The sequence below is a fragment of the Bos indicus x Bos taurus genome, chromosome 16 (assembly GCF_003369695.1).
Source record: "Bos indicus x Bos taurus breed Angus x Brahman F1 hybrid chromosome 16, Bos_hybrid_MaternalHap_v2.0, whole genome shotgun sequence".
Taxonomy (NCBI): domain Eukaryota; kingdom Metazoa; phylum Chordata; class Mammalia; order Artiodactyla; family Bovidae; genus Bos; species Bos indicus x Bos taurus.
Window position 1 is genome coordinate 44,501,388 of NC_040091.1, and position 26,038 is coordinate 44,527,425.

The 26,038-nt window shown below is 46.5% G+C and overlaps 1 long non-coding RNA gene across 1 annotated transcript; it reads left to right on the forward strand.

The window, feature by feature from the left end:
* LOC113906615 lies at positions 1–26,038 on the forward strand. The gene is made up of 4 exons (XR_003514940.1): positions 1–153; positions 986–1,132; positions 11,216–11,419; positions 25,699–26,038. It is a non-coding gene; the product is annotated as an uncharacterized LOC113906615 (long non-coding RNA).

Below are 26,038 nucleotides of genomic sequence, written 5' to 3' on the forward strand. Positions count from 1 at the left end.
TTCTGAGACTTACTCTGAGATGACAAGTGCGTAGAATTTTTTTAAAACTGAGATACCCCACCCGAACTGATACGGGTGAACTAGGTGCCATGTACTTGTGTGTTGTGACACACGAGTGCCTTGACTGTCGCGTCCCTTTTTCATGATGATGAGGTGAGCGCAGAACGTACGTCACGTATGTCTTTCTTATCCCTGCAAAGGCTGCTCATGACACTTGCCCTCTTCCTCTAGGGCAGGATAACCGGGCTGCTCTATAAAGAGAGGGTGGGGCTCGGACGTGGACTCAGGTCCTTCTTTCCTAAAGGCATGTAAGTTTCAAGTAAATCTGTCTGGTCCTGTTGGGAAAGATGATGCAACGTGACGAGAAAGGAAGTGGGGAGTTGCCTTCCTACTACGAGCTAAGGAATGTCACGTCGCTGAGTGCTCTCACATTCCCAGAAACATGTCGTGGTTGAGAAGGAGGCGGATGACTCAGAGTTCCCTGGGCTGCTGAGCCTGAGCAGGGCTAACGAGGACAGGGTGGTGGAGAGTGCTTGGTGCCAAGTCAGCATGTCCCCCAGGTCTGGGGGCTGCCCTGGCACTGGGCGTGCAGAGACCAACCACGTAAACACAATCCTGTTTTCTCAGAGCTGGAGTGAGAGGTCCATGGGGCGCTTGTGTCTATACTCAGATGTGCCAGCCTGAATTCCGTGAATTCAGCTGTGGTTCTGATTATTCCTTTTGCGGAAACGGGGGTAAGGGAGGGTGGGCGCTCTGTCCTTAGAACAGGCTCCCATGAACAAAGTTCCTCTCTGATTTTCAGAGACCCTGGGGCTTTATGCTAACTTGGCTATTCCTTCCTGGACTTCATTCTTCCTCACTCTCCAAATTAAGCCTTTTTCTAATAGAAAGACCTGAAAAATTATTCCAAGGGCAAGAATTTGGCAACTCTCCCTGAACGCACAACACATGCTTTGCAGGTTTTTTTTTTTTTTATGTTCCACAGAACAGCCACCTGTTCACTCCACCCACCTCTGGGCGCCTGGCCACAGGGCTCATGAGCAGAGAGACGGGACCAGTCACCAGCCTGCCTCACTGGGCAGAGGTTGTCAGCGGCTTTGTCTATCCCCCAGCCCCCCTGCTCCATCCTTAGGTAAGATCCCCTCTGCAGCCTGTGGGTAGTCGCTGTTTCAAGGCCAATAGCCCAAAGCAATGTTGAGCAGTGGGCACCCCCCAGGAGTTATTTACAAACTCATAGTTACTCACCTGGAAGAAAGAAAACTCAGATTCCCCAACGTCGCCAGTGAGATCCTCACATCCACCAGATGCAGGTGGAGTGGGTGCCACACAGGCTCTGAAGGGTCCCTGAGATGCTCACCAAGCAAACATCAGTTTGTCATGAGAAGCTGAGAAGGCAGCAGGTGGGCACTGTAGTTCTCTACCTCCTGCAGGTGGCCTATTGCAGAATCTCCTAAACTTATCATCCTTGAAACTGGCTCTGCTCCGTGACCCAAGGCCTTGTGCCCATGTGGCAACTAAGCTGATAAAGAGACAGTCCTGCTTGCATTACCTGTCTTCATGGTGGGGGCCTAGAGCCCCCAACATGAATACTGAGCAGCAGAGTGGAGCCAGAGGCTAAGGGTCTGGAGCTGACCAGGAATGGCTCCTGGCTCCCCATTTTCTTTCTTTCTTTTTTTCTAATTGGAATATAACTGCTTTACGATGTTGTATTAGTTTTAGCTGTACAGCAAAGTGAATCAACCACACATATAAGTATATCCCCTCTTTCTTGGATTTCCTTCCCGTTTGGGTCACCACAGAGCCTTGAGTAAATTTCCCTATGTTATACAGTAGGTTCTCAGTTGCTGTTGTTATTTAGTTGCTAAATTATCTCTGACTCTTGTGACCCCATGGACTATAGCTTGCCAGGCTCCTCTGTCCATGGGATTTTCCAGGCAAGGATACTGGAGTGGGTTGCCATTTTCTTCTCCAGGGGATCTTCCTGACCCAGGGATCAAACCTGGGTCTCCTGCTTGTAGTTATCTATTTTTTACATGAAAGTGAAAGTGAAGTCTCTCAGTCATGTCCGACTCTTTGCAACCCCACGGACTGTAGCCTACCAGGCTTCTCCATCCATGGGATTCTCCAGGCAAGAATACTGGAGTTCCCATTTCCTTCTCCAGGGGATCTTCCCGACCCAGGGATCGAATCCAGGTCTCCTGCGTTGGCGGCAGACACTTTAACCTCTGAGCCACCAGGGAAGCCCCATTCGTGTCCGACTCTTTGTGACCCCATGGACTGTAGCCCACCAGGTTCCTCTGTTCATGGGATTTTTCAGGCAAGAATACTGGAGCAGGTTGCCATTTCCTCCTCCAGGGGTTCTTCCTTTCCCAGAGATAGAACTCTCATCACCTGCATTGCAGGCAGATTCTTTACCTCTGAGCCTTCAGGGAAGCAGTGTATATATGCCAATCCCAATATCCCGACCAGCTCCCCGTTCTCTGAGCTCATGTTTTAACCTCTCTGGTCATCACTGATCCTCTCTCTCTGTATCTGAAAACCAGGAATAATAGCAGGGTTGCGATCAAGGCAAACCTATTTTTGTAAAGTACCTCCAACAGTGCCTGGACTCCATGATGCTTAACGAACAAATAAATGCAAGATTCTTTCCTGGATGCTGTGAAAGTGCTGCACTCAACATGCCAGCAAATTTGGAAAACTTAGCAGTGGCCACAGGACTGGAAAAGGTCAGTTTTCATTCCAATCCCAAAGAAAGGCAATGCCAAAGAATTCTCAAACTACCACACAATTGCACTCATCTCACACGCTAGTAAAGTAATGCTCAAAATTCTCCAAGCCAGACTTCAGCAATACGTGAACTGTGAACTTCCTGATGTTCAAGCTGGTTTTAGAAAAGGCAGAGGAACCAGAGATCAAATTGCCAACATCCGCTGGATCATGGAAAAAGCAAGAGAGTTCCAGAAAAACATCTATTTCTGCTTTCTTGACTTTGCCAAAGCCTTTGACTGTGTGGATCACAATAAACTGTGGAAAATTCTGAAAGAGATGGGAATACCAGACCACCTGACCTGCCTCTTGAGAAACCTGTATGCAGGTCAGGAAGCAACAGTTAGAACTGGACATGGAACAACAGACTGGTTCCAAATAGGAAAAGGAGTTCATCAAGGCTGTATATTGTCATCCTGCTTATTTAACTTATATGCAGAGTACATCATGAGAAACGCTGGACTGGAAGAAACACAAGCTGAAATCAAGATTGCTGGGAGAAATATCAGTAACCTCAGCTATGCAGATGACACCACCCTTATGGCAGAAAGTGAAGAGGAACTAAAAGCCTCTTGATGAAAGTGAAAGAGGAGAGTGAAAAAGTTGGCTTAAAGCTCAGCATTAAGAAAACAAAGATCATGGCATCCAGTCCCATCACTTCATGGGAGATAGATGGGGAAACAGTGGAAACAGTGTCAGACTTTATTTTTCTGGGCTCCAAAATCACTGCAGATGGTGACTGCAGCCATGAAATTAAAAGATGCTTACTCCTTGGAAGGAAAGTTATGACCAACCTAGATAGCATATTGAAAAGCAGAGACATTACTTTGCCAACAAAGGTCCATCTAGTCAAGGCTATGGTTTTTCCTGTGGTCATGTACAGATGTGAGAGTTGGACTGTGAAGAAGGCTGAGCGCCGGAGAATTGGTGCTTTTGAACTGTGGTTTTGGAGAAGACTCTTGAGAGTCCCTTGGACTGTAAGGAGATCCAACCAGTCCATTCTGAAGGAGATCAGCCCTGGGATTTCTTTGGAGGGAATGATGCTGAAGCTGAAACTCCAGTACTTTGGCCACCTCATGCAAAGAGTTGACTCATTGGAAAAGACTCTGATGCTGGGAGGGATTGGGGGCAGGAGGAGAAGGGGATGACAGAGGATGAGATGGCTGGATGGCATCACTGACTCGATGGACGACAGGGAGGCCTGGTGTACTGCGATTCATGGGGTCGCAAAGAGTCGGACACGACTCAGCGACTGAACTGAACTGAACCTGAGAATTCTTTCAGCCACCACCTGAGACAGAAAAAGTTTGTTAGTTGCTAAGTCTTGTCCAACTTTTTGCGATGCTATGGACTATAGTCCCCCAGGTTCCTCTGTCCACTGGATTCTCCAGGCAAGAATACTGGAGTTCCCATTTCCTTCTCCAGGGGATCTTTCTGACCCAGGGATCGAAGCCGGATCTCCCGCATTGGAGGCAGACGCTTTAACCTCTGAGCCACCAGGGAAGCCCCATTTGTGTCCGACTCTTTGTGACCCCACGGACTGTAGCCCACCAGGTTCCTCTGTTCATGGGATTTTTCAGGCAAGAATACTGGAGCAGGTTGCCATTTCCTCCTCCAGGGGATCTTCCTTTCCCAGAGATAGAACTCTCATCACCTGCATTGCAGGCAGATTCTTTACCTCTGAGCCTTCAGGGAAGCAGTGTATATATGCCAATCCCAATATCCCGACCAGCTCCCCGTTCTCTGAGCTCATGTTTTAACCTCTCTGGTCATCACTGATCCTCTCTCTCTGTATCTGAAAACCAGGAATAATAGCAGGGTTGCGATCAAGGCAAACCTATTTTTGTAAAGTACCTCCAACAGTGCCTGGACTCCATGATGCTTAACGAACAAATAAACAGAAGATTCTTTCCTGGGGAACATTTTGTGGCAGGAGGTGACTTCAGGAGTGGGGTTCCCCATTCTGAGTCTTTCTCAGTAGGGTCTTTCAGGGTTAAATCCCATGGCTCCATCAAATGAGTGTTAACACTGACTTAGCCCAGCAAAGAGCAGGGAGTTTAGGGTCCAGCAAGACTGAGAAGGGAAGGTCTGTGCTGTCAGAAGATGCCATCTTAAATAGCAAAACTCAGGCTTCCCTGGGGGCTTATGGTAAAGAATCCACCTGCAATGCGGGAGACCCAGGTTCAATCCCTGGGTCGAATGGCAAAACTTGTGTTTCCCCAATGAAGGATTCAGATGGATGGGATGGGGCCCTTGGCAGCCCCATTTCTCTACCTCTCAGAAGAGTGCTCCTTCTAAGGGTGATATCAGCTTTGATAAGCTGTTTTATTCACCTGCTAACCTGAGAATTCTTTCAGCCACCACCTGAGACAGAAAAAGTTTGTTAGTTGCTAAGTCTTGTCCAACTCTTTGCGACACTATGGACTATAGTCCCTCGGGCTCCTCTGTCCACGGGATTTTTCAGGCAAAAATACTGGAGTGGGTAGCCATTCCCTTCTTCAGGGGATCTTCCTGACCCAGGGATCGAACCCAGGTCTCCCAAATTGCGGGCAAATTCTTTACCATCTGGGCCACCAGGGAAGCCCAGACAGGGTCCACCCCCAAATCTTCCATCACCAAGTCATGCTGGTCTGAGCTGGAGCCCCATCCCCTACCCTCCCAGGAAAGGTTGTAGATAGAGGCCGCAGTTAAGAAAGACTCAAGCTTGCATCCCTGCAGGACCTGGGCCTCTGTCAGCCCAGGGCCATGGTAGAGGTCCCAGCCTACTTACCTCTGGCCTGAATACGTGAGGATCAGACACACTGGCTCCTATGCTCAGAGGAGACCATGTGCACAAGGTTTCATGTTCTGTGACTGTGGTCTTGAACTTACTAATTTTATCCTTGGTCTTGTGGTTTGTGAATGAGGTTCAGTGGGATAATGAAGCACATGTCAGGGCCTTGGAGTCGCACACATGATCTTCTGGTCCACTTCCTGTGGGTCCTTGGCTGCCTAGTGCTCCTGGTCCCCTGGTGCCCTGCAGGACCCAGATCCCCTTCTCTGCCCCTGTCCAGTGACCACTGATACCCTCTACCACCAGTGGGGCCTGGTCCCAGGTGGGAGGAGAGTCAGGGTTGGGGACACACAATCACCCCCCTCTTAAAGTCAAAGGGCTCCCAGGCCCCTGGTAGGGGATGGTCTGTACTCCCAGATACATCTGTGCCACCCCTACCCCGCAACTGAAGAAGTACTCCCGTTAAACAGCAAATGGAAAACACCATGGCACGAGGAGACAGAGACCATGGGAGAAAAGACACCGCTTTCTTCCTGCCTTTTTTTTTTTTTTAATCTTTATTGGATTTGTTACAACATTGCTTCTGGTTTTAAGTTTTTTGGCCATGAGGCATGTGGGGTTTTAGCTCTCCAATCAGGGTTTGAACCCGCATCCCCGCATTGGAAGGCAAAGTCTTTACCTCTGGGCCTCCAGGGAAACCCCTTTCTGCTCTTTGAACAAGGAGTCCTGCATTGTTACTTTGCCCTGGGGCCTGATAAATGAGGCAGTGGCCCTGCCTCGGGCCCTAACTCCTACAATGGGTGTCATTTCACCTTGGCTAAAGAGCCTGGCCTGGCCAGTGCTTTCAGGTTCCTGTACTTTAGAGCTGTCTGTGTTTCGTGTGCTCCTTCTCATCCAGCGCACATGGGCTACAGGAGGAAGCTGGTCTACCGCGCTCGCTTACCAGGGTCCTTGTAGTCCTGTGGGCTTGGCCACTACAGCCAGAGGCCCAGGGTCACCTGATCCAAGCCTGACTTCTCACCTGTGAAAGGAGATTAGGTAATGTGATCTTCAAGATCTTTTCTAGCTCTAAAAGCATCTTATGATTCCAAGCACATGACAAAGCCCATTTTATGATCTGAAAACCCAGAGTGGGAGATACAAGATCTCATGGCTTCCTGGCAACAAACAGCTTTTATGATTATTGGCAATGGAAAGGAGCAGAAAAGGATCCAGACTTACTGCATGAGAATGCACAGCATCTCAGATCCTGGGCTTGGTGGACAATAAAAGGAGAGGTTCGTGAATATCCCTTCTGCCATTAGGCAGAGTTGAATAAGGAAGGCCATGTATAGAACGACTGAACCCTCTCTGTGACGATGTGCAGGGATTCTTACTCTGTAAAACTTTTGTGTTATTGACAGGAAGAGACCCACAGACATAGAAAACAAACTTATAGTTATTGAGAGGGGAGAGAGGGAGGGATAAATGGGGAGCTTGGGATTAGCAGATACACACTACTATATATAAAATAGGTAACCAATAAGGACCTACTATACAGCACAGGGAATGATACTCAATATCTTATAATAACCTATAAGGGAAAAGAATCTGAAAAAGAATATATATAAGCTGCTGTGTGGCACAGGGAGCCCAGTCTGGCACTCTGTGGTGACCTGGAGGGGTGGGATGGGGGGAGAGGTGTGTGTATAATTATCGCTGACTTGCATTCTTGTATGGCAGAAACCAACACAGCATTGTAAAAAAAATTTTTTTAATTTAAATAATATATATAATGGAATCACTTTGCTGTGTACCTGAAACTAATACAACATTGTAAATCAACTATAGTTCAATACAATAAAATAAAGTTAAAAAAATTTTTATTATTGGGAAATGGATTAAAAGCATGAGGCTTAATTTAGCATCATAGCCTAAATTAGCGTCATATCCTAAATTAACCTAAATCGTATCCTGGGATCATGTGGATCCCAGGGCCCACCATGCTACTGATAGTGAGCCATGTGCGTTCTGTGAGCGTGGGAGCCTTCATGGTTGTCATTCTCCAAAAGATCTCGGAATAAGCTTAGAAAAGATATAAGAAAGTTCCTGAGTGGTGACTGAAATCTGCCCTTCCAGACCATCACATAAATCCAAAGTCACTGAGAAAATACTGACCCTACTCCATGTCCTTGACACTGTCAAATTTCCCAGCGAGGAGATCTTCAGGACACTGTAACCTTACTGACTTCAGATAGTAGATTTCCCGGGTGCCTTGGTCCATCCAAACTCACGTGGAGAACATGACCCACATCTGACAGCCAAGTCCCTTTTTTCCTATCCAAATCTGTGACGGAGATTTTTCCTTTCATAAGAGACTCAAATTTGAAGTTCCCTAAAATTATTTTTGCTTTTTCCCCCACTGGGGCATAGTTTCTAAGACAGAGTATTATCACCTCATTAAATGTGTCAGTAAGTTTTAAAACTTGGGAGAGAAAGTTAGCAAACACAGGGGATCTGCAGAGTTTGCCTGTGAGATTTCCCTATCTTGGCAAGTGCTTCCTACACTCAAGGCTGCGTTGGTTTGTATCATTGGGAAAGGGTTTGGGGAAAATCCAGGTATCAATGTTTCTATCTCATGTCCTTCCAACCTGACCAGTTGTCCTTCAGTTCTTTGCCCAGTTCCACCGATGAATCATAAAGCTCATCATCTTTTGGGACAGAGAATGGTTGGGATTTCAGAAATCTTCTAATTTTGGATGGTCGGGCTGGCCCAGTAAAGGACCAGACACGTGGGAAAGAATGTATGGTGGTGATCGTAATCAGAAAAGTTAACAAAGGCTTTAAAGATTGTGTCATAACAACAGATGCTTCAAGTGGTTAAAAACACCCATATTGTTATTCTTTCTGGCCCAAACTATGCCCTGAGACAGTGAAATTAGCAATGAAGGAAGCTATTCCTTTACTGTGAATGAAAGTTTGGCTGCAGGGTTAAGATGTCTTGAAATGCAGAGAGGAGACAGAGGTTTTATAATAACTTCACCCCTCAGAAATCTTTTCCAGTTGTACAGCAGGTGCAGCAATGTAGAGAAAATATTTGAGGGAAAGCAAGAAGAAACTCTTTTCTCTTCAAAGATGCAATGGGTAAAGATCCCACAGCTTGCTTAGCTAGCAAGGATCTAGCCAATTCCAAGACCCAAAGTTTCTCTCTCTATTGACACATTCTGGAAAAATGACTAAACCTTCCTGTACCTCAGTTATCCCAAGTGCAAAATCAGAAAAATTATTTTAACCTATTTTATGATACTGCAGGGGAAACACAACCTTGGATAAAGCTTGAGAAGTATTCGCTTGTTGTTAACTGTCTCATAAATGTTTAAGATTTCCAGGCCCCCAGGAAGCCTGCATGGTGTAAAGTTACAGCCAATTCACCTGATTGGAATCTGTTGTCAGGGACTTCAGAAATGTCCCTCAGGGACCACAGTGCAATCTGAGCAGGAGAAATCCAGGAGGTGCCTTGTGCAGGAGCCGGAATTTTCAACAGTGTGGGGCTGAACTGGAAGGCGAATTACTTTTGTTCTTTTTTCTTGGGCCACTGCAGAAAGTATTTTTATTTTATCACATACACATTTTCCTCCTTCCCCTGATCATGAACCAGAACATTTTTATAGCTAGGAGGAGTTTTAGGGATTTTCTAGTTATTTCTCATTTTAAAACAGTGGGCCATGGAGCTAAAAGCCGAGTTTTCTGATTCTGAGAATTGTTCAAAGGAACCACTTAGCTCTACCCAGCTATGGCACATGCAGCAGTAGGCTCCCTGCTCCCACTGAGGGGCAAATTCATGCCCAAGAACCTTCTTCCTCAGATTTTGTGGATGTGAATTCTTTTAGAGAAGCCTCTTGAGAGACCCTTGGACAGCAAGATGATCAAACCAGTCAATCCTAAAGGAAATCAACCCTAATATTCATTGGAAGGACTGATGCTGAAGCTGAAGCTCCAATACTTTGGCCACCTGACTCTTTTTGGAAAAGACCCTGATGCTGGGAAAGATTGAGGGCAGGAGGAGAAGGGGGGTGACAGAGGATGAGATGGTTGGATGGCATCACCAATTCAATGAATATGAGTTTGAGCTAACTCCAGGAGACGGTGAAGGACAGGGAAGCCTGGTGTGCTTCAGTCCATGTGGTCACAAAGAGTTGGACACAACTGAGCAACTGTTCAACAAACCTAGGGGCTCAGTGCCAAGCACTGAGCTCAGGACGAGCCCCTCCGTCAATAGAAGCAGATGATGGAGGTGACCGTCATCCATAGAGGCTGCCATGAGCTTGGCCACTTCCCATGTGATCACCTGGTAATCGTCACCACAGTCTTATGAAACAGGCATCGGATTCCTGCCTGAGGAATCAGATGTGTAAGCAACCTTCCCCTGGGGGTGGGAGAATCAGGCTTCACGCCCAGATTCCAAGGCTGGCCTAACTGCCTCTCCAGACCCTGAGGCTTTCTCAGAGAAACCAAGACCTGGGCAGATGACCAAGGCAAGGACTCAGCCTCGGGGAATGGGTGGTGGTAGTTTGGGATGGATTCCTGAAACTGGAGGATAAACTTGAAGGAACGAGGCAAGAAGCCAGTTTACAGACCTAGGGGTCAAGAAGGGCATTGCTAGCTGGACGGTTGGGCTGGGAGGTCTGGGCCCTGGAGTCCACCTGTCACTTAGACACAGATCTGAGCAAACCCAGCCCCTGTTACTTGTGGGGTCTGGAATGTGGCAGTCCTCCGGCCTTCTCACCGGATGTTGCATGCTGAGTCAACTGCCGTTTCAGCTCACTTTAGCAGACAACAGCTGGTCACCCAGCTGGGTGTTCACCTGAGGTCACGGTTCACAGAGTTACAAACAGTAGGGGCGGGGGTGGGGGGCAGAGGGTTGAGGGAGAGGAGTAAACTGCCTGGCTCTTGATCCTGCCTCCCTCACTTAGCAGAGCGTCAGCTTGGGCATGGCTACCCACTCCAGTATTCTTGCCTGGAGAATTCCATGGACAGAGGAGACTGGTGGGCTACAGTCCATAGGGTCACAAAGGGTTGGACATGACTGAAGTGACTTAGCAGTCGTGACCCATAGCTTGGGCAGGTCAGTAAGCCTCTGCGGGCCTTAGTTTCCCTATCTTTACAATGGGCTATTTGATGAAGTGGGTCAGTCCACACAAACACAGGAGAGCAATGCCTGGCACACAGTAGGTGCTCAGAAAGGGGTGGTCATCCTTGATTTCTGCACATGACGGTCACAGCAGAGGGAGTGCTCCCCTGAAAGGACCTCTCCGGGACTTTATCCAGGCTGGGGACACACTGCCTTCTGAGTCAGGCTGTTCCATTTTTGGACAACTCTGACTAAGAAAATTCTTCCTTGCTTCCAGCCAACTCCACCTCCCCACAACTCCCACGCACGGGCCCCAGCTCTGCCAGAAGGCAAATGTCAGAAAAATATTCTTGAAAGAGAGGACATAGAATGTAAATAGGAATGATAGAATCGGGTTGAAGGATTACAGTCTCCCTGGCTTCAGCCATTCGCACTGCCCAGCCCAGATGTGGTGGGGGTGGGGGCCAAAGACCCTTCGGTTCAGTGGGAAAACCAGCCAAGACTCTGCACTCTCCTCTACTCCCTTTAGAAACACGTTCATCAACTCTTCCCTTCATTCTTTGCAGGCCACAGCGCATTGCTAACTGCTGTGAAACCAAGCAACAAGTCACTCCCCAGGAACAAAGGTGACGGCCACCAGGCCGCGGAGCCTTGACCTCATCTCATTTCCTACGTGCCGTCCACCCCATAATCACTGTGCCTCCAGGGAGCGTGCCCGCCAAGCAGCGCGTGCTGTCGGCCTCCTGTTTACAGAGCCTTTCTGGCGTCAGGTATATATAATCATGACCGCTGTGTGTTCCTTCCCTGTCTTCCTTGGCAGGTGCTGTGACATAAGAAGGATGCACACGTCTTTTTTTTCAGGCAGTTGAGACAGCTTATCTCTCCCCCGATACTTGTTAAAAAGGATTTGAAATTGAGTGTCAGTGTTGCAGGGTGAAAAGATTCTCTGAGCTCTGTTGCATGCTGCATATTACCAAAGTGTCTGCTTAAAAATAATTAAGATGCTAAATCTCAAAGCAGCATTTTTTACCACAACAAAAAAATCTTTAAGGATGAAATAGGTAGGTGAAATAATACAACACCGTGGCTTTGAAATGATGTGAGAGGATGCAAAAGTTCATTGAGCTGTACACTTATGGTTTGTGTACTTTCCTCTAACATTGCTTGTGCTCAGTCATCTCTGACTCTGTGCGACCCCATGGACTGTAGCCTGCCAGGCTTCTCTGTCCATGGCATTTTCCAGGCAAGAATACTGGACTGAGTTACCACTGATAGTAAACTTCGTTAAAAAGTTTATATACATATAAAAGTAATCATAGAGGAGGAAGACATAAAGGGCGAGGGGGAGGGTACAGTTGAAACAACATTAACCATGAGTTGGGTGAGTTCTAGTCTATTTCTGTGTGTTTGAAATTTTTCACAATAAAAGAATAGAAATGCAGGAAACATTTAAAATGTGGGAAAAGTGATTTGAACATTTCGAGTATAGATCAGGACTCATGTGTAGACTTCTTTTAGCAGCTCTGGGGCAAGGCAAGCTGTGAACTGGGTACCCAAACGGCCATATCCTGTTCTACAGGATGAGGAAGGCAGCACCCTCAGTTACTACCAGGACACTATGTTCCTCCAAGAGCTTATCCAAGAATCCGAGACAAAAAGAAGGGGCCCCATGGTTGGTCCACAGGTCTTCTTCTCCCAGCCATCTCTGGCTGAACATCACTGTCACCCTCCAGGCCTTGCGGACCCCAAATCTTCCAAGCTCTCTGAGGACTTGGCCCCAGGCACCCTCCAGCCACTCTCAAGGTCAAGCGTAGCCCAAACCTTCCCAACAGAGGCGCTGTGTGCAGCCAGGACCCCCTCTGCACTCCCAGTGCTCACTCTGAAGCCTGGTACTTCCTGCAGCATACCGAAGCTTTCGCCAAATCGCCCTCTCTCACCTTGGGTGAGCCATGCCCCCTCATCACAGGACAATCCAGCTAATCTTCCTCTGTGGACCTGAATTTAAAAAGCTTTTTAGGCACTTCCTTGGTGGTCCAATGGTTAAGACTCCATACTTCTAATGCAAGGGGTACTGACCCAGGGACTAAGATCCTGAATGCTGCTCAGCCAAAAAAAAAAAAAAAGAGCTTTTTAGCTCCTCTCTCCAGTGGGTGCTGAAGAAGCTCAGTTCAGTTCAGTCGCTCAGTCGTGTCTGACTCTTTGCAATCCCATGGATTGCAGCATGCCAGGCTTCCCTGTCCTTCACCATCTCCTAGAGTTTGCTCAAATTCATGGCCACTGAGTCAGTGATGCCATCCAATCATCTCATCCTCTGTTGCCACCCCCTCATCTTCAGTCTTTCTCAGCATCAGGGTCTTTTCCCATAAGTCTGCTGTTCACATCAGGTGGCCAAAGGTTTGGAGCTTCAGCATCAGTCCTTCCAGTCAATATTCAGGGTTGATTTCCTTTAGGATTGACTGGTTTGATCTTGCAGTCCAAGGGACTTTCCAAAATCAAAAAGGGATGCTAGAAGGAAGTGGTTTGCATTTCCCTGCACCTCCGCCAGGGTGAGATCAAAACAACTGCTAAAAGAAGAAGACGTGGGTCCTGGGCTTTTCCCTCATCAAATCAGATAGCTAAAACTGTCAGTTAAAAAAAAAAAAAAATCAATAAAGCTGTCAGGGCTCAGAAGTCCACGAGATGATTCTGTTCCCGGGGGCTCAGTGACATTCAAGACTACCTGGAATGAAACTGCTAGACGGACGATTCAGTGATGACCCTGTGAAGTCAGGTCTGGGTGGGGGCAGCCCCATCCCCGCCCCCACCCCTCTGTCATCAGGTGAGAGGTGAGGGCTGGGGACTGGCAGGCAGGGGTAGTTGGGAAAATCTGGGTGTGATTCAATTTGCTTTTCCCCGATTTTACATGTTAACTAGTATCGACCACCTCCTCTTTCCAGGTCAGACCTTCACCCCTTGACGTTGGGTGGGTAAACAAAACACTTGGAGTCCCCAGGCCCCGTCATGCCCTGCCCTCAGCCCATCTCTGGGACCAGCTTCTGGAGTGGACCCCTCCCCACAGGTGGTCTCTGAGCACAGCCATCTCCTGCTTCTCCAGCTACTTCTTGCCTGTCTTTAACCTGGCTGCCTTTCCCCTCCCTGCTCCCTGCACTTGGACACGTCCAAAGGTTCTGGCCTTGGACCTCCCTCCCCCTCCCTCCTAGGTCATGACCACTCCTAGTTTACGGAGGGCACGAACTCCTGCCTGAATCAACAAGGGGCACTGACTCAGCGTGTGGGAGTCCATCCGGGCACTGGGGCCTCTCTCCACCACGAAGCCTGGACTCTACCACCTCCATGTACCCACCCCCCTCCCCACAGCTCTGAGGACCCCTGCTATTCACTGAACCTCCTCCCTGGCCCCCCCTACTCCTGCTCCCAATCACAGAAAGTCCTCACAAGACACAGAGCCTGGTGCCTCATCAGCTCAGACCTGCTTGTGCTGCTAAGTCTCTTCAGTCGTGTCCGACTCTGTGCGACCCCATAGATGGCAGCCTACCAGGCTCCCCTGTCCCTGGGATTTTCCAGGCAACAACACTGGAGTGGGTTGCCATTTCCTTCTTCAATGCATGAAAGTGAAAAGTGAAAGTGAAGTTGCTCAGTCGTGTCCAGCTCTTAGCGATCCCGTGGACTATAGCCTACCAGGCTCCTCCGTCCATGGGATTTTCCAGGCAAGAGTACTGGAGTGGGGTGCCATTGCCTTCTCCGCAGACCTTCTGATCACCTCTAATTTTCTTCCTAGCAAAATCCCCCAGGTCCTATGATGGGGAGGCTTCTCTGGCCTCAAGGCCTCTCTCCATCCTGTCTCTCAGAAAACCTGAATAGGACAAGGCAGTTGAACCCACAGCTGGGTCCCCCAGTCACGCTCTAGTAATCCCCGAGAATTGCTGCTTCTCCCTGTCTCTTCTTGCTCCCAGTTTTAGGGGAAGATGCTTCTCACTCCCCACTACAGACTCTGCCCTCACCTTCCTAGATTTTTGGCTAAACCTCAGGTCTTTCATCTATTACTGTCTCTCGGAGCCTTAGACTCCATACCTGCAAAGTAAGGATAATCCTGTCTGCCTGTGAGCTAGGTAGTGCTCAATTTGCCAAGCTGTGATGATGACAACAAAGACCGATCTGTTCCTGATAATTCACAGTTCAGTCCAGAAGGGGCTCCCTGAACACGCATCCCTGCTCCACCAGTCCTTTTGGTGAAGGAACCTGCACCCTAACACTTTTATGCATGTGAGCCCATTACAGTGCATCCCATCTCCTTGTGTGTAATTGATTCTTGCATCATTGGGAACCATGCAACTCCCAATGGTGGGATTTGCAGAATGGAAGGGCTTGATGAAATCACGGGTCCAGCTCCACATGCTCTCTTGGCATCCTCCTCTTTCCCCCTTGCCTCCCACCACTTCTGCCTAAACCCATTTGTCCAACAAATATTTTATTGGGTATCTACTCTGTGCCAGGCACTTTTTCTAAACAATGACAAGGATGCTAATGATGAAGGATGGAGGAAGGGAGAACAGCTTCTGTTTCCTGGGTACATAGTGTGTGCCAAGCACTCACTCATTTGGAGTCATTCAGTTCTCACAATGGATCCATCCGTCTGTTCCCCAGAAACCCCAGTGAAATGGGTGCAGTCATCATCCTTATTTCACAAATGGCTGAGCTGGGGCTAAGCTGCCCAGGGTCACGCAGTCCCAGAAGGGTCCCTGGGATGTCCATCCCGCCTGCCCCCAGGCTGTATCCGCGGCTGTCAAAGGGAAGAGATAATAAAAGAGGATGTGGACCAAGAGATAACCTGATAAAGCCAGGGAGCAAAGTGCTGCAGGAAGGGCTCAGGACCCGTATTAGGAGGAGCGTCACAGGGTGACCTTTCACTAAGACCTGGTAGATCAGAGGCCAGGTGCTCAAGGTGTGGGCGGAAGAGAAAGGATGACTAAGGCCCCCGCCATCCAGGATTAGGTCTCAGACCCAGGAGAGGAGCTGCGGGGACAAGATGCAGACAGCCAGTGGAATTCCGGTTTAGATTGTGGACTGCATCCTGGCTTTCTCTTTACGTTAAGTTCCCTGATCTTGGTCACTGTAGGGTGGTGGTATCCGAGGATGTCTTGGTGATTGGCAAACACATGCTGAAGTGTCCAGAGGCACAGTGCCTCCTACTTAACTCTGAAATGGTTCAGAAAAAATACGAATCCAGGTGCAGGCTTCCCTGGTGGCTGAAATGGTAAAGACTCTGCCTGCAATGCAGGAGACCCAGGTTTGATTCAAATGGCTACCCACTCCAGTGTTCTTGCCTGAGAAATCCCATGGACAGAGGAACCTTGTGGGCTACAGTCCATGGGGTCACAAAGACTTGGACTTGACAGAACGACTAACACTTTCAGATGTGTGTGTGTGTGTGTGTGTGTGTGGTAGAGAAAGAATGACACAGCCTACAGAGCAAAGTGTAAACAATGAATGAACCTGAGCAAAGGGTACGCCTTGTACTATTCTTGCAGATTTCAGGAAATTTTAAATTATTCCCAAGTAAAATTTACCAGAAGTATATGCACTGAAATAGCAGAACACAAATAGGAAGATCTTATAAAAATCCAATGCACGTGTGTGTGCTCAGTCACTAAGTCATGTTTGACTCTTTTGTAACCCCATGGACGATAGCCCACCAGCCTCCTGGTCTGTGGGATTTCCCAGGCAAGAATACTGGAGTTGGTTGCCATTTCCTTCTCCAGGAGATCTTCCTGACCCAGGGATTGAACCCAGGTCTCCTGAATTTCAGGTAGATTCTTTACTGTCTGAGCTACCAGGGAAGCCCTAAAAAACCAAACAACACCCATCAAATACTGAAGAATGGGAAGGAGGGGGATGCAAGTGGGAAAGGGAGAGGTAAGAGAATAAAAAAATTGGGGAGGGGATAGACAAGAAAGGAAGGAAGGAAGGAAGGAAGAGGGGAACAGAGAAAAAGCGGGGAGAGGAGGAATTCGGGGTCCCTTGCATTCTCACTCCTGACTGGACCCCTCCATTCTTAGGACTTCAACTTTGCATCTCCAGGAGGATGACTCCTAAGACTTTATCTCCAGCTTGGTCAATTGGCCAGTCCTGTATTTGGAATTGCTTGGCACAGGACCCCACAGGATACCCCACTCTAAAGCTCTTCTTTTTCCCCTGCAACAAAAGCTATCTCCCCCAAGGCCATCAACTCCAGATTTCATCTCCTCCCTCACCTTCCTTCCTTGGTCTACATCTTATTCTTTCTTCCTTTTCTGTTCCTCTTCTCTTCAGGTAGCTCCAGCTCCTGTAATCTCTCTGAGGATAGTGATAGGGGCTTCCTGCTTGGGCTCACTGCTCCCAGGGTGTGGGCCTTCCACTCACCAACATTTGTGACCCAAATTTCCTGTAACTCAAGAGTTCTCTCTGGGCTTCCCTGGTGGTCCAGTGGTTAAGAATCCACCTTGCAATAACAGGGACACAGGTTTGATCTCTGGCCTGGGAAGATCTCATGTACCACGGGCCAACCGATCCTGTGCGCCACAACTAATGAGCCTGTGCTCTGGAGATCACAAGCCCCAGTGCTGAGCCTACGTGCCACAGCACTGAAGCCTGAGAGCTCTAGAGCCTGCGTTCTGCAACAAGAGAAGACACCACAATGAGAAGCCCTTGAACCACAACTAGAGTAGCCCCCACTTGCTGCAATTGGAGAAAGCCCGCCTGCAGCAAAGCCAAAGATAAATAAATTGAAAAAAAAAAGAGCTCTCTTGGGTCTGATGTTTTTCATGGATATTTGTTTTAGCTTCCAGCTTAATCATGTTCCTTAAGCAGGCACTAACCCTGTTTCGACGCTGGATGCAGAGCAGCAGGAGAATAATAGCTACCTAGTCATTTAAGCTCGGAGAAGGCAATGGCACCCCACTCCAGTACTCTTGTCTGGAAAATCCCATGGACAGAAAAGCCTGGTAGGCTGCAGTCCATGGGGTCACTCAGAGTCAGACACAACTGAGCGACTTCACTTTCACTTTTCACTTTCACGCATTGGAGAAGGAAATGGCAACCCACTCCAGTGTTCTAGCCTGGAGAATCCCAGGGACGGGGGAGCCTGGTGGGCTGCCGTCTCAGGGGTCTCACAGAGTCGGACACGACTGAAGTGACTTAGCAGCAGCAGCAGCAGTCAATTAAGCTACCCAAAGAAGTTCTCCTGCTCCCCTGCCATGTTTGGAATGACAATAGGTGTGATTAAAAGGATAAGATCAGGACACTAGGGCTGTTTGGAGGGCCTCATTAGGTGCACCCCAATGTCAGGCCTTATGATCACCCACCAGGCTCTGTAGAAAGGCCTGTTCTGGGTGGCTTTGTATTTTCATGTTTCTCATAGAAAGGATTATTTTTTTTTAAGTATAACATTGTTTTTAGAATATACATTTACTAATGTAAATGTTCCAAAGCTCAACCCAGATTAAAACATACTCCCTAATTGTTTGCTGCTTCCTCGTTCTCTCTTTTCCCAGCCCAAGACATATGTTTTTGATATCACAGCAAACAGCAATTGATTCTATTTCTAGTTGCTTCAAAAACAATTCTAATGGCCTAGTCACTGTCCAAACAAGGCAAAGGCTGGGTGGATCAGCCTCCTTATGTCACAGTCATAAGGAAGGTCCTTGTAGTTAAATGTCTCCCAGCCCCCAGTCCCATATATTTAATTCCTTCTCTTGATATTTCATCCTTTCAGCTCATAAAAGAGAAAATGATGTCATGCCTAATAAATGCCAAAGTAGCCTTTTCGAGAAGTGACACCAAACATGGGCAGAGTGCCGAAGTCTTATTTGCTCAGGCAAACATTCAGACATCTGTCACCATTTAAGTTTTCATCTGAGACGCTGATTCCTACACAGGTTTCAGTGAGGTTTTGATCTATCTGAATTTCAAAGCACTGGGATTTGAGCCCACACAAGATGTACGGGCAAGAATCTCTGTATCACTGAGCGAGCATGTACCAGAACACATACATCCTCCCAGAGACACAATAACATTATCAAGGACTGCTTACTGTGGGTGGATTTAAAAAAAATTTTTTTTTACTATAATGTAAACTTCCTGTTGCTATTTGAACCAATTTCCTCTCCTTCAGTTCCTGGGGGAGACGGTAAGCAGTTCATCATGATTGTCTGAACAATATGTGAGCATTTCTATAGGAACGTAGCATGGCTGATCTTTGTTCCATGGACCATCTGCTTTGAGTTGTTTGTCCAGGTGTGATGCATTTTTCTCCTTCGTTCCCAAGTTCCTCTCTGTTCCCTTTCGAATTGAAGATGTATGCTGGCTATTCACGGGTTCAGAGGAAAGAAAACTATCTTGGCCACAGATGGTTGAACTGAAGCTCATCAGACCTCAGGCTCAGAACCCCTGGCTTAGTGAGCCCTTCACAGACTCAACCATCACCGAAGAGGAAGAACTCTCAGGAATTCTCTGGTCCAGGCTTCTCCTGTGTGGGCTTCTATGGAAGCTGAAATCATCCACAATTACAGTCTTTAAAGGACACAGGAAAGAGCCATGTCCAGAGTTATCCATGCGTTTGACACCCTCGTCCTCCTGGATTTTCTGCTGAACTCTAACCCTCACCCAACAAATATAACTGGGACAATTCTAGACCACTCAGAACTTTAGCCACAGAGGCCTCTGGGATCAAAGCTGTGCGAAAAAGGCCACCAGGTAGGGGCTAAGCAGAAGGGACATCACTGTGGCCATGGGAAGCTGGGCAAGGTCCCAGGTGGCTTCAGTCTTCCTGGAGAGGTTGCTTCCATCCTCACACCCTCTTCCATCCCATCGTGTCCCTGGACCACCAAAGACAAGTTTGCAGGCAGCATTAAAATAAATTTAAACTACTCCTATAGGGACTTCAGGCTTCCCTGATGGCTCAGCAGGAAAACAATCTGCCTTCAGTGCAGCAGACACAGGAGATGCACGTTCAATTCCTGGGTCAGGAAGATCCCTCGGAGGAGGAAATAACAGCCCACTCCAGTATTCTGGCCTGAAAAATCCCATGGACAGAGGGTTGCAAAGAGTCAGACATGACTGAACACGCACACGTGAACATAAGGACTCCTTGGCAGTCCAGTGATTAAGACACTGTGCTTCCACTGTGGGGGCCATGGGTAAAAATACCGCATGGCAAAGCTGAGCACCAAAGAATTGATGCTTTTGAACTGTGGAGTTGGAGAAGACTCTTAAGAGTCCCTTGGACTGCAAGGAGATCAAACCAGTTAAACCTAAAGGAAATCAGTCCTGAATACTCATTGGAAGGACTGATGCTGAAGCTGTAGCTTCGATACTTTGGCCACCTGATGCAAAGAACTGACTCATTGAAAAAGACCCTGATACTGGGAAAGTTTGAAGGCAGGAGGAGAAGGGGATGACAGAGGATGAGATGGTTAGATGGCATCATCGACTTGATGGACATGAGCTCTGGGGGTTGATGATGGACAGGGAAGCCTGGTGTGCTGCAGTCCATGGGATTGCAAAGAGTCAGATACAACTGAGTGATTGAACTGAAGAATAAAATAAAATACTCCCCATGCTCCTTCCCCCACTTACCCTCTTCTTCTGCTTTCAACTGGGTTTAAATAAACATGACCCCCACTAGTGGCTTTCAAACTTTGCTAGTGGTTCTGATTAATTGAGACCAATGGAAGCTGGATTATGTTCTAGGACTGGGCCATGACACCTGGTCTGTGAGCCCAGACCCAGAGGGGGAGGGCCATCAGGTAAGAAGTTGCAAGGGACGCGCTTATGCTAACAACAACAAAAAATGCATAGTTTATCTAAATTCCTGCTTAATTGGGTGTACTGTATTTATATTTGTTAAATCTGGCACCCGTAAGTGAGGAAGGTAGGCATGATTAGGAAGGGAAAAGGGTTCTCACAGGAAGGGCCCCCAACCCAACAATAGCTGGGGACTTAGAAAAATTTGAGGGCGGGGCCCTGGGAGTGGAGTCTCCCTTACTTCGACTAAACTTTTGTGTGTGTGTTTCTGTGTATGTGTGAAGTGGGCTTCCCAGGAGGTCCAGTGCTAAAGAATCCACCTACCAAGCAGGAGATATGGGTTCGATCCCTAGATTGGTAAGATCCCGGGAGAAGGGAATGGCTACCCACTCCAGTATTCTTCCCTGGAGAATCCCATGGACAGACGAGCCTGGCAGGCTACCGCTCACAGGGTCTCAAAAAGTGAGCTACAGCTAAGCAACTGAGCACACATCTGAATGCAAAAATACCATAATCAAAGTTAAAAGACTGATGACAATATATCTTCTGCAAACATTAAAAATAAAAATCACTGGCTAAGTCATACAAAGAGGTCTTACGAATCAACAACAACAAAAAGTTTTCCAACAGAAAAACAGACTATGATTAGGCAATCTGAAAAAAATGATTGATGAGCTGCAAAAGATATCTGAACTAAAATGAGACTTTTTAGCTTATTACATTAAAAAAATTAATGTAAGAACCACTATGGATAAGGATAGGAGTGGGGAATACACTGGTAGAATCTTTCTGGGAAGATACTTACCAATATCCATCAAAGATCTTAAGAAACGTCAGTGTTTTAATGTAAGGAGCCATAAAAGGACAAATGTACAAAGACACAGAAGTATAAGGTTAGCCAACGCAGAGCTGTTCAGTTCAGTTCAATTGTGTCCGACTCTTTGGGACCCCATGAAATGCAGCATGTCAGGCCTCCCTGTCCATCACCAACTCCCAGAGCCTACCCAAACTCATGTCCATTGAGTCGCTGATGCCGTCCAACCATCTCATCCTCTGTCGACCCCTTCTCCTCCTGCCCTCAATCTTTCCCAGCATCAGGGTCTTTTCAAATGAGTCAGCTCTTTGCATCAGGTGGCCAAAGTATTGGAGTTTCAGCTTCAGTATCAGTCCTTCCAATGAACACCCAGGACTGATTTCCTTCAGGATGGACTGGTTGTATCTCCTTGCAGTCCAATGGACTCTCATGAGTCTCCTCCAACACCACAGTTCAAAAGCATCAATTCTTTGGCACTCAGCTTTCTTTACAGTCCAGCTCTCACATCCATACATGACTACTGGAAAAACCATAGCCTTGACTAGATGGACCTTTGTTGGCAAAGGAATGTCTCTGCTTTTTAATATGCTGTCTAGGTTGGTCATAATTTTCCTTCCAAGGAGTAAGTGTCTTTTAATTTTATGGCTGCAATCACCACCTACAGTGATTTTGGAGTCCCCCAAAATAAAGTCAGCCACTGTTTCCACTGTTTCCCCATCTATTTCTCATGAAGTGATGGGACCAGATGCCATGATCTTAGTTTTCTGAATGTTGAGCTTTAAGCCAACTTTTTCACTCTCCTCTTTCACTTTCATCAAGAGGCTCTTTAGTTCTTCACTTTCTGCCATAAGGGTGGTGTCATCTGCATATCTGAGGTTATTGATATTTCTCCCGGCAATCTCGATTCCAGCTTGTGCTTCTTCCAGCCCAGCGTTTCTCATGATGTACTCTGCATATAAGTTAAATAAGCAGGGTGACAAAATACAGCCTTGACGTACTCTTTTTCCTATTCGGAACCAGTCAGTTGTTCCATGTCCAGTTCTAACTGTTGCTTCCTGACCTGCATATAGGTTTCTCAAGAGGCAGATCAGGTGGTCTGGTATTCCCATCTCTTTCAGAATTTTCCACAGTTTATTGTGATCCGCACAGTCAAAGGCTTTGGCATAGTCAATAAAGCAGAAATAAATATTTTTCTGGAACTCTCTTGCTTTTTTGATGATCCAGCGGATGTTGGCAATTTGATCTCTGGTTCCTCTGCCTTTTCTAAAACCAGCTTGAACATCAGGAAGTTCACGGTTCACGTATTGCTGAAGCCTGGCTTGGAGAATTTTGAGCATTACTTTACTAGTGTGTGAGATGAGTGCAATTGTGCGGTAGTTTGAGCATTCTTTGGCATTGCCTTTCTTTGGGATTGGAATGAAAGCTGACCTTTTCCAGTCCTGTGGCCACTGCTGAATTTTCCAGATTTTCTGTGTATAATAGCAAAAAATTAAAGCAAGGACAGTGTCCAACAAGAAGGATTAAGTTACTGGACTACCTTTCAATGGTATCGCATACAGGCATTTAAAATTATATTTGTTGACTTGGAGTGGTATCTACATTAAATGTTACTTGAAAAAGTAATAAAAATGCATATTAAATGATCTCATCTCTTTTCTTCTCCTCTTCTTCCTTCTTAAAAACCTAATTATGTACCACTTCTCACCACTAAGGCGGCTATAATCAAAAATAATGTGTCGATGTGGACGTTCAGAAATTAGAATCCTCAGACCTTGCTGGTGGGAATGAAAATGGTGCAGTTGCTCTGGAAAATGGGTTGACAGTTCCTCAAAAGATTAAACATAGAGTCACTATCTGACGTGATTCCATTAGTAGGTATATTGCAATTGGCAATTGTTCAGTCTCTAAGTCATGTCCAACTCTTTGTGACCCCATGGACTGCAGCATACCAGGCTTCCCTGTCTTTCACTATCTCCCAGAGTTTGCTCAAACTCATGTCCATTGAGGCGGTGATGCCGTCCAACCATCTCAGCCTCTGTTGCCCCCTTCTCCTTCTGCCCTCAATCTTTCCCAGCATCAGGGTCTTTTCTAATGAGTCGGCTCTTCACATCAGGTGGCCAAAGTATTGGAGCTTCAGCTTCAGCATCAGTCCTTCCAGTGAATATTCACGGTTGATTTCCTAAGATTGAGTGGTTTGATCTCCTTGCAGTCCAACAGACTCTCAAGAGTCTTCTCCAGCACCACAGTTCAAAAGCATCAATTCTTTGACACTTAGCTTTCTTTATGGTCCGACTCTCACATCTGCATATGACTACTGCAAAAACCTAAATATATGCCAAAGAGAAATAAAAATGTGTCCACACAAAAGCTTATATACAAATTTCACAACACTACTTGTAAGATCTAAGAAATGAAAATAACCCAAAAGTCCATCACGTGATGAATGGATAATTGTGGTCTGTCTATAAATAATGGAATATTATTTACCATAAAAAGAAATGAAGTACTGTTACGTGCTACAATGTGGATGAAACTTTAAAGCATTATGCTTCATGAAAGAAGCCACATACAAAAAACCACATGTTGTCTAATTCGGCTTATATGAAATCTCTGGGATAGGCAAATCCATAGAAACAAAAGGTAGATTAGTGGTTGCTTAGGGCTGGTTGAACTATAAAGAAAGCTGAGCCCCGAACAATTGATGCTTTTGAACTGTGGTGTTGGAGGAGACTCTTGAGAGTCCCTTGGACTGCAAGGAGATCCAACCAGTCCATTCTAAAGGAAATCAGTCCTGAATATTCATTAGAAGGACTGATGTTGAAGCTGAAACTTCAATACTTTGGCCACCTGATGTGAAGAATTGACTCATTGGAAAAGACCCTTATGCTGGGAAAGATTGAAAGCAGGAAGAGAAGGGAATGACAGAGGATGAGAGGGTTGGATGGCATCACTGACTCAATGGACATGAGTCTGAGTAAGCTCTGGGAGTTGGTGATGGACAGGGAAACCTGGTGTGCTGCTGTCCATGGAGTCTCAGAGTCAGACACGACTGAGCGACTGAACTGAATTGAGGGCTGGTTTGGGAGTGATTTGGAGTGAAAAGTGGCATGACTGCTAATGGGTAGAGGTTTTTTTGATGGGGATGATAAAAATGTTCTGAAATTGATTGCAGTGATGGTGGTACAACTCAGTGAATATCCTAGAAACCATTGAAGAATATACTTTTAGTGGGTAAATTAAATGGCATGTGAGGGACTTCCCTAGCGGTCCAGTGGCCAATGCAGGGGGCCTGGGTTGATCTTTGGTCTGGGAACTAGATCCTACAAGCTGCAGCTGAAAAAGATCACGCGTGCCACAATTAAGATCCCATGCAGCCAAAAAACAAAATGTGAATTTTATCTCAATCAAGCTGTTTAAAAATCCATTTATGTGGATTGAGGCATAGAGCAAACTTTGGAAGGTATTTTGAATCAAAATGTTAATAGGGGGTGTCTCTGAGTGAGGGATTATCTGAAATTTCCATCTGTGTTCCTTCCAGGATCTTTTGAAGTCTGCAAAGTGTGTGTATTTCAATAGTCAGAGAAAGAAAACAAGTCTCCTTTCTGTTCCAGGACTTAGACCTGGGGACTCTTACAGGTGGGGACCCCATCCAACATTGTACCAGACACAATAAAAATCACCTGAGCCCCACATGCTTTTATCCGTGAAAATATCTGAAACAACTTTGATCATCTTGCTTCTGAAATTATTAGGCTCCAGATAACTAATTTATGATTAGCTGTGACATTCTCAGCAGTTATCATGCAAACTGGGACATTTGTGAAAGAGGGAAGACATGTAATCTACAGATAACATTTTTAAAAATAATTTGTTTATTTGGCTGTGCCAGATCTTATTTGCGGCATGTGGGATCTTGTTCCCTGACCAGGGATGGAACCTGGGCCCGCTGGTTTGGGAGTGTGTAGTCTTAGCCACTGGACCACCAGGGAAGTCCCCCCAGGTAGTTTTATAATGAGATAAGATGCTTACAAATCATAAACCAACAAGGCTGATGTTGTGCCACATTTCAGAGATATCCAAACATTATTTCAGGATTTTTTCTCCTTTATTTAGTAGTCAATACAATTTTTCAGGACCCCAATATTTCAAGATATAAAAGGAAATGGCAACCCACTCCAGTATTGCCTGGAAAATTCCATGGACAGAGGAGCCTGGCAGGCTACAGTCCATGGGGTTGCAAAGAGTCAGATACAACTGAACGACTGAACACAATGTTTCAAGATGCTTGAGATCAGCTCAGAGGCCCCAAGCCCCAGACCTGGAGGTGACAATAATGTCAAAGACAGTGCCTGACAAATAATCTGACCTCACTAAGTATCTTTGGACGGATTGATTTAAGGAGTCTTCATATCTTTCAAATCTTATTTAACAAGTGTGGTATTTCCTTTTTTTCAGATTGCTGTAAACACGAAGAACATATATTTGCAACCTTCTGTTAAAAGACTTTCACATCCCTGAAACAGGAATCAAGATGCCTTTTGATCAACTGTTTTGTTGATGAAACAATTCCAGTTTATTTATTTAGTTACTAAAGAACCTTTTTTATGATCAGTTCTACACTCTGTCTAGGGTCTGATATGTCATGTCAGCTCTTACTTGGTATAACATTTCATAACTGTTTGATAGATGCAAAACACAGACACCCATTTACCCTCCAAAGCATACCAGTGTGGTGGTGGTTGTCATTGTTGTTTGACTGAAGTCTAGTTGATTTACAATGTTCATAGAGAATGGA